Source organism: Marmota flaviventris, chromosome 1, assembly GCF_047511675.1.
Source record: "Marmota flaviventris isolate mMarFla1 chromosome 1, mMarFla1.hap1, whole genome shotgun sequence".
Lineage (NCBI taxonomy): Eukaryota > Metazoa > Chordata > Mammalia > Rodentia > Sciuridae > Marmota > Marmota flaviventris.
The window spans coordinates 35,774,017-35,788,198 of NC_092498.1; the positions used below are offsets into that span (position 1 = coordinate 35,774,017).

General features: G+C 35.3%; 1 protein-coding gene across 1 annotated transcript in view; it reads right to left on the minus strand.

Moving 5' to 3' along the window:
- Asns (asparagine synthetase (glutamine-hydrolyzing)) overlaps positions 1-14,182 on the minus strand; it is a 157,002-nt gene that overhangs the window by 136,911 nt on the left and 5,909 nt on the right. The gene's annotated exons all lie outside the window — the stretch shown is intronic.

A 14,182-nucleotide genomic window follows, 5' to 3' on the forward strand; every position in this document is an offset into this window, starting at 1 on the left:
TCTTGTTTTCCTCTCCAATAATCTTCTCAAGGCAAAGGTTTGCCTAAAGTCCAATAGAAAAATAAGCCTTACACACTGAATGAAGGTTTGTGTGAATTCTAATTTTAGCTTAATTTGATTGTAATACCTTCAGCAAGTCAGTGTTCTTCCACTTTATTATTATTATTTTAAATCTACAAGCTTCAGATAATGTTAGTAAAGTAGAAAAGGGTCTTGTCTCCATATGGATTGTATTGATCCAATTCCAAGAATGTGTTTCCCTATAGAAGCAGTGTCATCAACAGTTTTCATAAAAATACACTTAAAATATAATAGAAGAAAAGGGAACTAGCCTGTCAGCTAGCAGTTCTGAGCTTGGCAAACTGGAACATAGCATTTCTTCTCATTTACTTTCTCATACCCTAGGGTGGTTTTTACCCACCCATATTTATAAATTTGGGGATATGTTTGCACTTCAGAGATAGAAGGAAGCAACGCCATAAATGGTCATCTGTACATAAGAAGCAAAACTAGTTAAATTCCCTGATCCTTATTCTCTCCCTCAATTCTTTCCTGTTCCACATATGTGTCCTTTCTGCCCCTAGTACCTCTCCACATTTTATTTTATTCTAGTTGTATGCTGAGGGGCCTGCCCTTCCAGCATTGACTGTGGGGATCTTGAGAGCATGGAGAAACCCCTCCAGAGATGGTTTCAGAGAACAGCGTCTGCTTTGTGGCACAGCAAAAATATCTTTTATAGTGGGTATGTGCCAATTTACATATAATAGTCATGATAGGCCAGAGGTGATGCACAACATATCATCTTATAGGAGTCCAGACACTAAGAGTTCAAGAACTGCCACAGAGGTCGACCTTGTACCAACAGGAGAATAACTTCTTTTCAAAGGAGCAAGAAAATTGCGCTTGCCAGTATTCTGACAGCACTTTGTCCCAAAACATAGTGTTCTATGTTAGGACTCTCCTTCTGCACAGTGAGCAAGATAAGCATTCCTCCATGAGGGTCCATGGTTAGGCCCTGCCACCGTACTACCTCCTAGTAGAACTGGAATGCTGATTCTTCCGAACTCTAGAAGATTCTTTCTGTTCTGCTTGTGCATACCATCTCACCTTCCACCTAGATCTCTCACTCTTCAAATACAGTGTGTTACCTCCCTGTTCCATTTCCACCTTCCACCTTCAACCCTTAGCCCCTGCCATTTCCAGTCAGGTATATCCTTGCCAAAAGTCTGACATATAAAAGAATGGGTAGTATCTTGATTGTCAATGCTCTAATATGTATATTAGGTGGTTGATGTACAGCAGAGAGGGAGAGAAATGCTATCCTGTTTCTCATGAGAAAGGAGGTCAAACTCCTCTTAGGTAAGAAGTAGGAAGATAAATATTGAAACAGATATTTAGAAGAGGAAGAAAATAAAACTGGTTTGTGTCTCTGCTACCTTGGATCTATTCAGTAAAAGAGAAGTCAAGTCCAGCTTAAAGTAGAGGTAAAGTTTTACTCTATTGGTTCCAAAGTATGGACATAATATACATGTAACTCACTGCTAGCCACAAAAGATGAAACAGAGGATGTGTGTCCAAGTAGCTGTTCAAAGGTGTGAAGTAGTAGGAGGAATTTTTCCAGAGGAAACCAGTTTCCAGGACTAAGGTTAACAGATAACAAAAGGAAAGCAAAACTGCCTTCTGTTTAGACAGAACTGCCTCCATACACAAGGACAGTATTCATCATCAGAAATAATTAGTATTGCAAGAAAAACAATGAGCTATAAAAATTAATTTAAATACAGTTTAAGCAACTACAAATCTGGAACAAAATAATGGACAGTAACTTCCATTTTTGTAATAATTTGATTATTACTACTCTATCCTGACATATATTTTACACAATGTTGTAATAAAATTAAGAGTCTAAAATATTTGCACTTAGACCACTAGTAAAGAGGACTTAGAATTACAGCTCTGTTGATGTTGACATGTAACCTTTTTTTTTTCTTGTAGTAGGGATTGAACACAGGGGTGCTTTACCAATGAGCTGACATGTGCCCATTCTTACCAAAGACAGACTCAAAGCAAATTTTTAGAAACAGTTACTTCTGGTTTTTGAAAAATCATTCTAATCCATAGACTCTTGAGGCTTTAATAGTTGAAAATGAATTTAGAAATCACTTAATCTAACGCATCTAGTTAGAGATAACTGCCTCTTGGGTGAAAATCACTTACACACATTTCAGTATAAGCATCTTTATGGTGAGTATCTCTATGTTTCCTAATCAATATTTGCTTCTAGTGGATTAAAAAATGTGGCAGTAAATTTAAACATCTGTTGAGAAGATATTGCCACTTAAAATTTTTGGTCAATCTTCTTATTATCATTATAACTGTTGATAAAAAAATAACTAAATTTACTAAGTACTTGTAATGTACTGGGGCCTCTGCAAATACGCTCCCATGTAACTACTCTAAAAGATGGGGCATCATCATCTCCCTTTCACAGTTGAGGATCAAATGTCTCAGAAAGCAGTTACTGAGTAACAGAGCCAGGATTAAAACACCTTTTGTTCAATAGTTTGTACTCCATCATGTTGTGCCATGGTGGAATTTTCAAAAAGTTATCAGAAATATAACATGAATACTTTCTCAACTTTGTATAGTATATGTTGTTTCAAATATCCTTAAAATTAAAACATTTGTACATGGGCAGATTCTACTGAGGTTTACCTCATGGCAAAGAGAGTATTAGAGGTCATAAAAAGGGCTGGAATACTGAAAGTATTTGAAAATTCTCTAGTTAAATGTGAAACATTCAAAAACTTCAGTAATTGTCCAAATCACCATTGGTCAGCATGGATAAATGATTATGAGCTCATTTGGGGGCGGATAACACCACCAATAGGTTTTCACAGGGTCTATCTTTCTTCATTTCTCATCTGGAACATTGATGTTAATGGATCTACCATGGATGAAGAGCTCACTTTAGTCAAAATTATGTCACCTATTGACTTTAGATACTTAAAAGGGGCTTGAATTTCAGGAGGATTGAGAAAGAGCTCTCTTTCTGCTTCAGGTTTTATTATGGGCTGGTTCCCAGAAAACGAATGAAATGGAGCTCAGCATGCAGAAAGCATATTAGTGAGTGCTTTTGAGATCAACACCTGTAAAAAGGAAGAGAAAGAAGCAGGAATAGGCAGTTCTCTGAGAGAACTTGGATTCCAGGAACAAAGTTTGATTGAATGAACATCTTTTTTATGAGAGGAAGCTACCCCATCCAATTAACATCAACTTTCTTATTGGGGCCAGACAAGGCCCTGCCTGGCCAGTCCTAGTACAATGATAGACAGACCATACCTGATCAATATCACCTGCTTTGGCAACTGTGCAGCCCTGGGCCATGGGAACCCCCCACCATTTCCCTCACTTTCTTATCTATAAAACTTCAAAGTCATCCTCAGACCCTTAAAGACAGGGCTAAGAATATGGGTCCTTTTGTCTTCCTAGTGTCGTTAGGCTGATTGAAGCTTCTTCCATGCTTTCACTATTACCTTTTTTGTTTGGTTTTTGGGACAAGTGGATGGACCTGATTTGCTAGATTCAAAGTCAGGCCTCTAGCCTAGGATACGGGTAACAAGAGTCAAAACAAATGCTATTTTTTGTACATTGACGTCTTTAAGTCTCTTCTTAGACATTCCAATTCCCCCAAATTTGGATCCCCTGGAACCTCAACCATTCCCTGGCCAATGGCCCCCACCCATCTTCTCATAGTAACCAACTATTATTCCCCCAAGCCTGTTCTGTCTTCCTCTTTTTTCCCTTCTCTGAATGAGCAAAATCAATCAGCTCCTCATTCCAGACCAAGCAGCTTTGTTCTTGTCTCTAAAGGCTTGGTTGGTGTTGGAAATATAAAATCCAGAGTCTTATGTTCTACTCCAGCCCTCAACAAGGGTTTTGATTTCCTTTCAAAGAAAGACATTTTTCTTCCAGAGAAATTCTAGTACAATCTATAAAAAAAATTCTCTACTTTCACAAGGAAATTAATAAATTCATGAAAAAAGATAGTGAATGCAGACAGGTGATAGAGAAAAGGAAGGAAGGGTGTGTGCAATTGTTGTAGAGGACAGTAAGGTAAAGGGATGTAAAAACCAGAGGTGCAGGAGAAATTAGGAATATAGGAAATGTGTAAATTAGTCCAGGCTTCAAAAGAAGGGAAAGGGTCTCCAGAACAGGATGGGGCTGAAAGGACAACCTCAAATGGAGGAGGATACTACTGTAGGAAGTTTGCAGGTAGAAAAGAGAGCTGAGTGCAATTATTTTTTAAAATATCATCTGAAGTTCAAAGCCAGCCTCAGCAACTTAGTGAGGCCCTAAGCAACTTAGCAAGACTCTGTCTCAAAATAAATACTATTAAAAAGGACTCAGTGGTTAAGTGCCTCTGGATTCAATGCCTGGTACCAACAAAATAATCTGGTTAGAACAAAGGGTGAGGGAAAGTAGATAAGGGAGCAAGGATATTGACTCAAGTAATTAAAAAAATTCTTTTTAGTTGTAGATGTGCACATAATTTTATTTATTTATTTTTATGTGGTGCTGAGGATCAAACCCAATGCCTCACATTTGCTAGGCAAGTGCTCTATCACTGAGCCACAACCTCAACCCGGTTCAATTAACTTTTATGGGAAATGGAGAAGGGAACTAATTGCAAAAGTAAAGGAAAAGCCCTCAGGCTTCAACTGAGACAGCAAGATTTCTTCCAGCAAACCTCCTGTTTGTGCTGTTGCAGCAATTCATAACAGTTATTATTTTATGGCTATAAAATGTTTCATCAAGTTATGTATAATAACTATCCATCTATTTTACTTGATTCCTTAAAAACTGAAGTCCAGCAGTTTTAAAAAGACAGTTGAGCTCACTTTACCTAGATGGTCTACCTACAAATAATTAAAGTCCCCATAAAAAGGAATTAAAATAATAAACACATCTGCCTTTTCTGCAATTTTATATTTTTCTTTAGCAAAAGATTATAATTTTTAAAAACATATGCAAGCTGTATTGCTTTTTATTGTGACAAAATATATACAGCATAAACTATGTCATTTTAAGGGTACAATTAATGGCATTAATTACGTTTATACTATTGCACAAATATCACCACCAAAGATTTCCAAAGATATTCCATCGCCCCAAACAGAAACTCTGTAGTCATTAAGCAATTACTCACCCTTGTCCCCTCCTCCAGATCCTGGTGATCTTTAATCTCTATTAATTTGTCTATTTTGGACAGTTCATGAGTGTAATAACACAATACTTGTCCTTTTGTATCTGGCTTAAATCACTTAGTATATTGACTTTACAGTTCATTCCTGTTTTGTCATGTATCAGAGCTTTATTTCATTTTATGGTTGAATAATTTTCAACAGTACATATATACCATGTTTTGTTCAGCCACTCATTCATTGATGGACACTGGATTTTTCTATATTTTGGCTATTATAAATAATGTCACCATAAATATCTCTTCAAAACCTCTTCTAACTCTTTCAGGTTTATACCTAAGAGTAGAATTGCTGGATTGTATGGTAATTCTGTTTAGCTTTTTTAAGAAACTACCCAGCTTGTTTCCACAGTGGTTGTACCATTCTATATTCCTGCTAGCAATGTACAAGTGTTCCAATTTCTCCAGATCCTGTCAAAATCTTTTACTTTCTTTTTTCTTATAGCTGTGGTAGTAAGAGTGAAAATGTACCTCATGGTTGTTTTGATTTCTATTTTTTATTTTACTCTAATGACTAAGTATCTTTTCATGTGTCATTTGTTTATCTTTTTTTGGAGAAATGTCTATTCAACTCCTTTTCCATTTTTTAGTCAGGTTGTTTGTCTTTTAATATGCTGTTGAGTTCAGTTTACTTGTATTTTGTTGAAGATTTTTGCTTCAATATTCTTAAGGGATATTGGCCTATATTTTTGTGATTTTTTTTTCTGGTGATTTTATCAGGGAAATGCTGGCCTCATAGAAGAGTTAGAAAGTGTTCCTCCTCTTTTATTTTCTGGAAGAATTTGAGAAGGATTGGTGTTAATTTTGTAGGATTCACTATTGAAGCCACCTATCCCTAGACTTTTCTCTTTGGGAGATTTCTGATCTCTGATTCAATCATTTTATTTGTTATAGTACTATTGAGATTTTTCTCTTTCATTTTGAGTCAGTTAATAATTTGTGTGTTTCTAATATTTGTCACATTGCACCTGGGTTATCTGATTTGTGGTATGCAATTGTTCATGGTATTCCTTATTATTCCTTTCTAATTTTTAAAGTTGGCAATCATGTTCTCACTTTCATTTCTGATTTTCGTTTGTCTTTTTTTTCTCCTCGCCAGTTTTGTTAAAAGGTTTGTCAATTTCAATAATCTTTTCAAAGAATCATTTTTTTTGTTTTGCTGATTTTCTGTATTGTTTTTCTGTTCTCTATTTATCTATGCTCCAGTCTTTATTATTTCCTTTCTTCTGCTGGTTCCATATTATTTCACTCTTCCTCTTCTAGTCCCTCAAAGGAGAAAGATAGATCATTAATTACTTCTTTTCTAATGAATGCATATACGGTTATAAATATCCCTCTCAATATTGTGTTCACTGTATCCTGTAAGTTTTAACATGTGTATGCTTTTGTTTTCATTGGCCTTATGTCCTAATCTTTCTTGTATTTTTGTCTTTGACCCATTTGTTATCTACTAGTGTGTATTTAATTTTCACTATTTGTGAATATTCCAGTTTTCCTTCTATTTTGATTTATATAGTTTTATTATACTATGGTTAGAAAAGATACTTTGTATGATTTTAACATTTTTAAATTCATGAAGATTTCTTCTGTGGCTTAATACATGGTCTATCCTAGAGAATGTTCCATGTACCCTGAGAAGAATATGTACTATGTTGTTATTGCTGGGATGTTCTCTATATACCTATTCAGTGACGTTTGTGAATTATGTTGTTCGAATGCTTTAATTCTTTGCTTATCTTCTCTCTAGGTATTTTATTTTTGGAAGTTCTATATTGAAGTTTTCAACTATCATTGTAGAAGTTTGTCTCCATTTAATTATGTCAAGATTTGCTTCAAGTATTTGGGTCTGTTTATTGGTACAAATATTTTTATGATTTTTATATCTTCTCCATGAACTAACTAACCCCTTTATCAACATACAGCGTTCTTTGGCATTAAGACAGCATTTGACTTGGAAGTCTTGTTTGCCTGATATTAGCATAGTAACCTTTCCTTTCCAATTTATCTGCGTCTTTGGATTTAAAGTGAATATCTTGTAGAAAATATGTTAGTGAATCATATATATTTATCGATTCTGCAAATCTTTGCCTTCTGATTGAGGCATTTAACGCTTTATATTTAAAATTTTACTTGCAATGAAGAACTTCTGTTATTTTACTCCATGTTTTCTGTCTTCCATACAACTTTCTGGTCCCCCATTTCCTCCCTTATGGTCTTCTTTTATGTTTAGATAATTTTTGTAGTGAACTATTTAACTCTCATTTTATTTTGTATATATATTTTTAGACATTTTCTTTTTGGTTACCATGGTGAGTCTAAATAACTTTAAATATATATATTAATATATAAATAAATAAATATATATATATATATATATATATATATATATATATATATATATATAAAGTATATTTCACACCTTAAATTTATAGCAAACTATTTTGAAATGGTACCAACTTATTCAAAAACATACAAAAACTATTCTCCCCCTTTATGTTGTTACTGTCCTTAATATATTTTATATGTTATATGCCCAATAGATTTATAAATTTTTATTTATGTGACTTTAAATCCTGTCAGAAATAAAAGGCAGACTTATAAACAAAAATAAAAGAATACTTGTTTTTATATTTTCCCATGTATTAATGTTTATGGAAATACTTATTACTTCATATGGCTTTGAGATACTCTCTAGTATTTTTCATTTCAACTTTAAAGTCTCCCTTCAGCATTTCTTGTATGGTGGATCCAGTGATAATTAAATCTCTCAGCTTTTCTTTATCTGAGTGTGTCTTTAGTTCTTCCTGATTTTTTGAAAGACAATTTTTGTTGAACACAGACTTCTCAGTTAACAATATATTTTTTTTCCCCACCACTTTAAATCTCTCTCCCTGCTGTCTTCTAGCTGTATGGTTTCTGTTGAGAAATAGGCCTTTAATCTCATTAAGTATTCCTGTATGTGATGAGTCATTTCTTTGCTGATGCCTTCAAACGTTTTACCTTTTGCTTTTGACTGTTTGGTTAGAATGTCTCATTATGGGTATCTTTGAATTTCTTCAACTTGGAATGCACTGAACTTCTTGGATTTGTAGGTTAATATCTTTAATCAAATTTGGGACGATTTTGTTCACAATTTCGTCAAATACTCTTTCTGCCCCTTTCTCACTCTTTTCTCCTCCTAGAATGTCTGTAACATATGTTGGTTCACTTGGTGGTATCCCATATATATCTTAGGTTCTGCTCACTTTTTAATAATTAACATATTTTATTTTTTTCTTTAAAAAAGTCAATTAGAATCACAGTGAAACTGAGTGGAAGGTAGATTTCTCATAAGTTCCTTACTATCATATATGTACTGCCTTTTCCACTATCAATATCCCATGCTACATTTCTATCAATAAACAACACTGACACATCATTATCAATCAAAGTCCACAGGGTTATATTGGGGTGAATCCTTGATGTTATACATTCTGCTTAGACAAATTTATAGTGACATTTATCCACCATTATAGTTTTATAAAGAAGAGTTTTCCTGCTCTAAAAATCCCTATGTTCCATCTATTCATTCTTCCTTCCCCTAAAACCTGTAGCCCACCCTGGATCTTTTTACATTGTTGCCTTTTCCAGAATATAATCTGGCTGGAATCATAAAAGACATAGCCTTTTCAGATTGTTTACTTGGTAACATGCACTTAAGGCTCTACCATATCTTTTTGTATGTTGGTTGCTTAATTTATAGTGATGAATAGTATTAATTTGTCTAAGTATACAGAAGTTTATTTATGCACCTACCTGTGATAGACTTAGGCTACTAGAACAAAATACCACTGGCTAGGTAACTTAACAAACATTAATTTTCTCACAGTTCTGGAGACTAGAAGTCCAAGGTGCTTATAAATTCAGTTTCTAGTGAGTGCTCTCTTCCTGGCTTATAGATGGTACTCTTGTCTTATATCCTCATAAAATTTTACCTATAAGTATGGAGGAAGGAAGAGAGGGAGACAGAGTATGCACCAGTGCTCTGACATTTCCTATAAGAACATCAATATTTTTGGAGCAGGAACCCACACTTATGACCTCATAAAACCTTCACTATTTCCTTAGAGACCTCATTTCCAAAATAGCCACATTGGAGATTGGGGTTTCAGCATATGAATTTTGGACACTACACAAACTTTTACTCCACAGAATAACCATTGAGGGCCATCTTGGTTGCTTCTGAGTGCAGGCAATTCTTAATAAAGCTCCTATATTCACGCAGTTGGTCGTGTGGACGTAAGTTTTCAGTTCATTTGAGTAAATATCAAGGAGAACAATTGCTGAATTGTGTATCAAGACTATGTAGTTCTGTAAGAAAATTGCCAAACCCTCCTTCAAAGTGGTTTTGCATTTGCATTCCAACAATGAAGAAGGTTCCTCATTCTTCTTTTTTTCTGCTCCTTAAAGTCAATAATTTTAATTCAACTGTCCTTCCCCAAGTACACTGAATCTTTTATAGGCTTGCTCAATTTCCCTGGATATTTTTTTCATTTTAATCATTGTATTTTTCAGCTCTAGAATTCCTTTCTTGTTCCTTTTCACAATTTCTATGTATTTATTAGTATTCTAATTTTGTTCAGGCATCATTTTTCCTAGTGTCTTTTTGTTCTTTGTTCATGTTTCTCTTTAGCTCTTTGAGCATATTTAAGACAGTTGTTTTAAAGTTTTTGTCTTGTTATTCCTATATCTCGAATCTTTCAGGGATGGTGTCTGCCTATTTGTTTTGTTCCTTTGAGTAAGTCATACTTTCTTATGTCTTTGTATAACTTGTAACTTTTTTAAAAAATGAAAACTGGACATTTGGCTATTGTAATATGTTAACTGGAAATGAGATTCCCCCTTCCCCTTCTCCAGGACTTCAGTTTCCTGAATATTAAAGACTGTGGCAGTTTATTTATTTATTTATTGTTGTATCGGGGGAAAATGCCTCTCAAAAAAGGCAGCTGTAAAATGCAGAGACCTCTGTAATAATTACTTGTGTTTTTTTTTTAAAGTAAAATAATGGGTGGGATCCAAGGAATCAAAGCAGTAGATGGACAAATCAGGAGAATCTCCTAAGTTATTTTCAGGAAATGAAGCAACAACATGCAAAGGTAAACTTTTTCCATCAAGGAATTCTTCTAACTTCAGCTTGTCTCATATATTACCGTGCCCTCTCCTTTAGTGGAAAACTGTGACTTACTGCAAACCAATTGGCAGTTCATTTATTTAATGTTTTTCCCAAACTTTTATTGCAGACTGTATTCATTGTCAGTGAGGTCACTAAAGTCTCTTTTCCTTGGCTTGTGTTCAGCTAGTGTTCTGACAGGGATTTTCCTGAATGCCATCTACTCTCCCAGTCTTACAAATTGGCTCTGAGCCAGGGTCATTCTTTAATTATTCACATTTGCACTGTGCCAAGGGATCAGCTCAAGGTGAAAGCTTATTAGGGATTTCTCAAGTGTTTTCTGAGCATATGTCTTACCCTGGTATATGTGCATAGCTTTCTAAATTCCCACGTGTATATGGTTGCTTTTGAATTTCCTAATTTCCCAAAGAAATTTGACCCAACTTTTGCCTAAGTATTATATGTTTCAACTATAATCTCACTCCTAGGTTGTTAATTCAGCCTGCAGTGTTTTTAGTTTTTTTTGGCCTAAGTTATGACTTAGTTGAAATAGGGAATAGCACTTGAATCAGTACTTCTTTATTAGTCTGTGTGGGCTGCTATAACAAAATACCACATGCTGAATATCTTTTAAAAATCAGAAATTTATTTTTCATAGTTCTGGAGGCTGTAAAGTACAAGATCAAGGTTCTAGCTGATTTGGTTTCTAGTTTCACCCTGTTTAGCTGATGGGGTACTTCCTTCTGTGTCCTCACATGATGGAGAGAGGCAGATGGAAAAGAAGGAAGAGTGGAAAAAGTGAGAGAGGGGAGGGAGACAGAGAGGGAGAAAGGAGAAAGGGAGGAGGGATGGAGGGAGGGAGGCAGTTAGAGAGAAAGAGAGAGAGAGAGAGAGAGAGAGAGAGAGAGAGAGAGAGAAAAGAAGAAGCACACTATGGTGTTTCTTCCTATTATAAGAGCACCAGCCCTATCAGATTGGAACCTAATATTATGACTTAATTTATTATGACTTAATTTCTAAGTACAGTAACATTGGAGGTTAGAGTTATAACATATGAATGTGTGGGCGCAAAGGAATTCAGGCCAGAGTACCTGTTCTAACCAATCGGGTTAGAATACAATAATTTGCAAACAAGGTCTGCTTTGCTTGCTCCTTTTCGAACCTGGTAAACAGCTCCACACTAGGGATAGGGGCTGCTAATGCTTTTAGACTGTACTGCTGTCAGAATGTTGCTTCTTTATGACTGTAGCAATTGTATAACTGCTGCTGCTTTGCCATACTATTGCCACAAGACTATTGCCACTCTAAATATCTCCATGAGGGAAAGGGGGTAGTGTAAGGACAAGCAAAATCACCATGAAACATTCCTACTGGTTTCATGTGCCTTTTTCTTGATTAAGTGCTTAGTTGGTTGCTGTTTACCTTTATCTATTTTTCAGAACTCTCGCAAAATCAGTTCTAACAGTTTCTGCTTGTGTTTGTGTGTATGTGTGCATATGTGTGTTTTGATGTCTCTGTGGGAGAACAAGAGCTTAGAGCTTCTTACTCTGCCATTTTGTTGTCTTTATTCAAAAGACTGTAATATTTGCAGGCTTTTTCATAGGCTTTATGCTATTCCTTTAGACCGAAGTTTTCAAAATGTGTTTTACTTCTTGTAGAAAAATAAAATATTTAGGTTTCTTTTAAATGAAGTGATAAAATATATCTTAAATAGTGCAGAAGTTATGTATTCTAACTAATTTAACCAAAAAAGTGTCATTCAATACAAGGATACAGGGTAAGAGCTCATGGAATTGGGCAGTAGGGCCATTTGTGGGGTAGTGGCCAGGGGAAATCTGAAGGGGACCAGAAAGCTCCTCTCTTTCCCTTTCTAAAGGAGCCCCATAACTCAGGGTTAATTAGTTTTCTCAGACAATTGGCTTCATTCCTTTCTCTCCCTGCAGAATGATTTCTTATTTGGGTTTAGCCTGATTTAAAACTCATGTTTGGTTATAGTTTTAGTGTTCAACAGAGAATAGCAAAAGCCTTTATGTCCCAACTCCAAATTCCAGACGTGGGAATCTCATTGATTCAGAATCTATCAATGACCAAACCTCATCCAATCACTATGGTCAGGTAGGGAGAAAGGTCCTCTCATATCAATATACCTAATGGATGGTTTGATCAGCTTTTTAACTGTTGTGACCAAAAGACATGACAAGCACAATTTTAGAGGAAACATTTATTTGGGGGCTCATGGTTTTAGAGTCTCAGTCCATAGGTGGCCGACTCTATTCCTCAAGGTCTGGGATGAGGCAGAGCATCATATCAGAAGTGTGTGGCAGAAGAAAGTAGCTGAAAATATGGCACCAGGAAGGAGAGAGAGAGAGAGAGAGAGAGAGAGAGAGAGAGAGAGAGAGAGCGAGAGAGCGAGCGCACTCTGCTCAAAAAGGACAAAAATATAAACCCCAAAGGTACACTTTCAGGGATCTATCTCCTCCAGACACACCCTAAAGTTACCATCCAGTTAATCTCTATAAGGGGATTAATGCCTTGATTTGGTTAAGACTTTCATAACCCAATCATTTCACCTCTAAACATTCTTGCATTGTTTCCCATGTGAGCTTTTGGGGGATACATAATATCTAAACCATAACAGGGAACCAACCTATAGATGGGAGTTATAGTAAAGGGCTAAAGAACAGGGTGCATCTCAGCAGAGGTGACAAAAACCCAAAATGGTATCTACTACAGTTCATTTTTAAATTTTAAGATAAAATTTAAAAGAAAGAAAAAATATGCCATAGTACATAACTAAATATGTTTAGTTCTTTACAATAACAATATCAACATTCATAAATAATTTACTCCTGTGGAATTTCAAACTAAAGCAAGCTTTGCCCATTCCATTTTACAAAAAACATTTTCTGCTTTTGGTGAGCCACCAAGGAAAACAACTAAAGAACATTATGATTCTTATTCCAAGGAACTAGAAGAATACAGAGTAAAACCATCAAGCCTAACCTCACAAGTTGAGAATATTTCTTGCAATAACACTAATTCCTTGATGCACACATTGTAGTCATGCTGAATCCTCTTCCCTTGAGGTTAAAAGTAATTCCTAGACTTTCTTTTTTCTTTATCTTCTCCTCGTTCTGAACTGGCAAGTATTGTGAGAAATTTTGTTGAAAACACACTGTCACCAGTCTTCTCTCTTCTCAGTTTCCTAGTGTCCATTTTTTCCCTAGAATTTTTCATTACTACCATAGATCATCTATAACCACATATAGTCCAGTGTCTAGTTAAGCCAGTAATTTCATGTGATTTGGGGTTACAGCAAGTAGCAGAAAGCAAGAAACAATACAGCTATCTTCCTCTGTCCAGTTTCACTTTTTGAGGTTTCATTTACCCATGGTCAACTGTAGTCTAAAAGTATTAAAAATTTCCAGAAATAATCAATTCAGAAGTTTTAAATTGTGTGTCATTCTGAACATGTGATGAAACCTAAAGCCATCCCACTCCATCCTACCCACCATGTGAATCATCCCTTTGTCCAACCTATCAATACTGTACACACCGGCTGCTCATTTTCACTTAGTAGCCATCTCAATTATGAGGTCAACTATCATGGTATTGTAGTGAGTGTGCTGAAATAATCTTCACTTCACTTATTAAATAATGACTCCAAGGTGCAAGAGTAGTGATGCTAACAACCTTGGGATGGCAAAAAAAAAAAACAAACAAACAATAAAGTACTTTCTTTAAATGAAAGGTGAAAATTCTTGACTTAA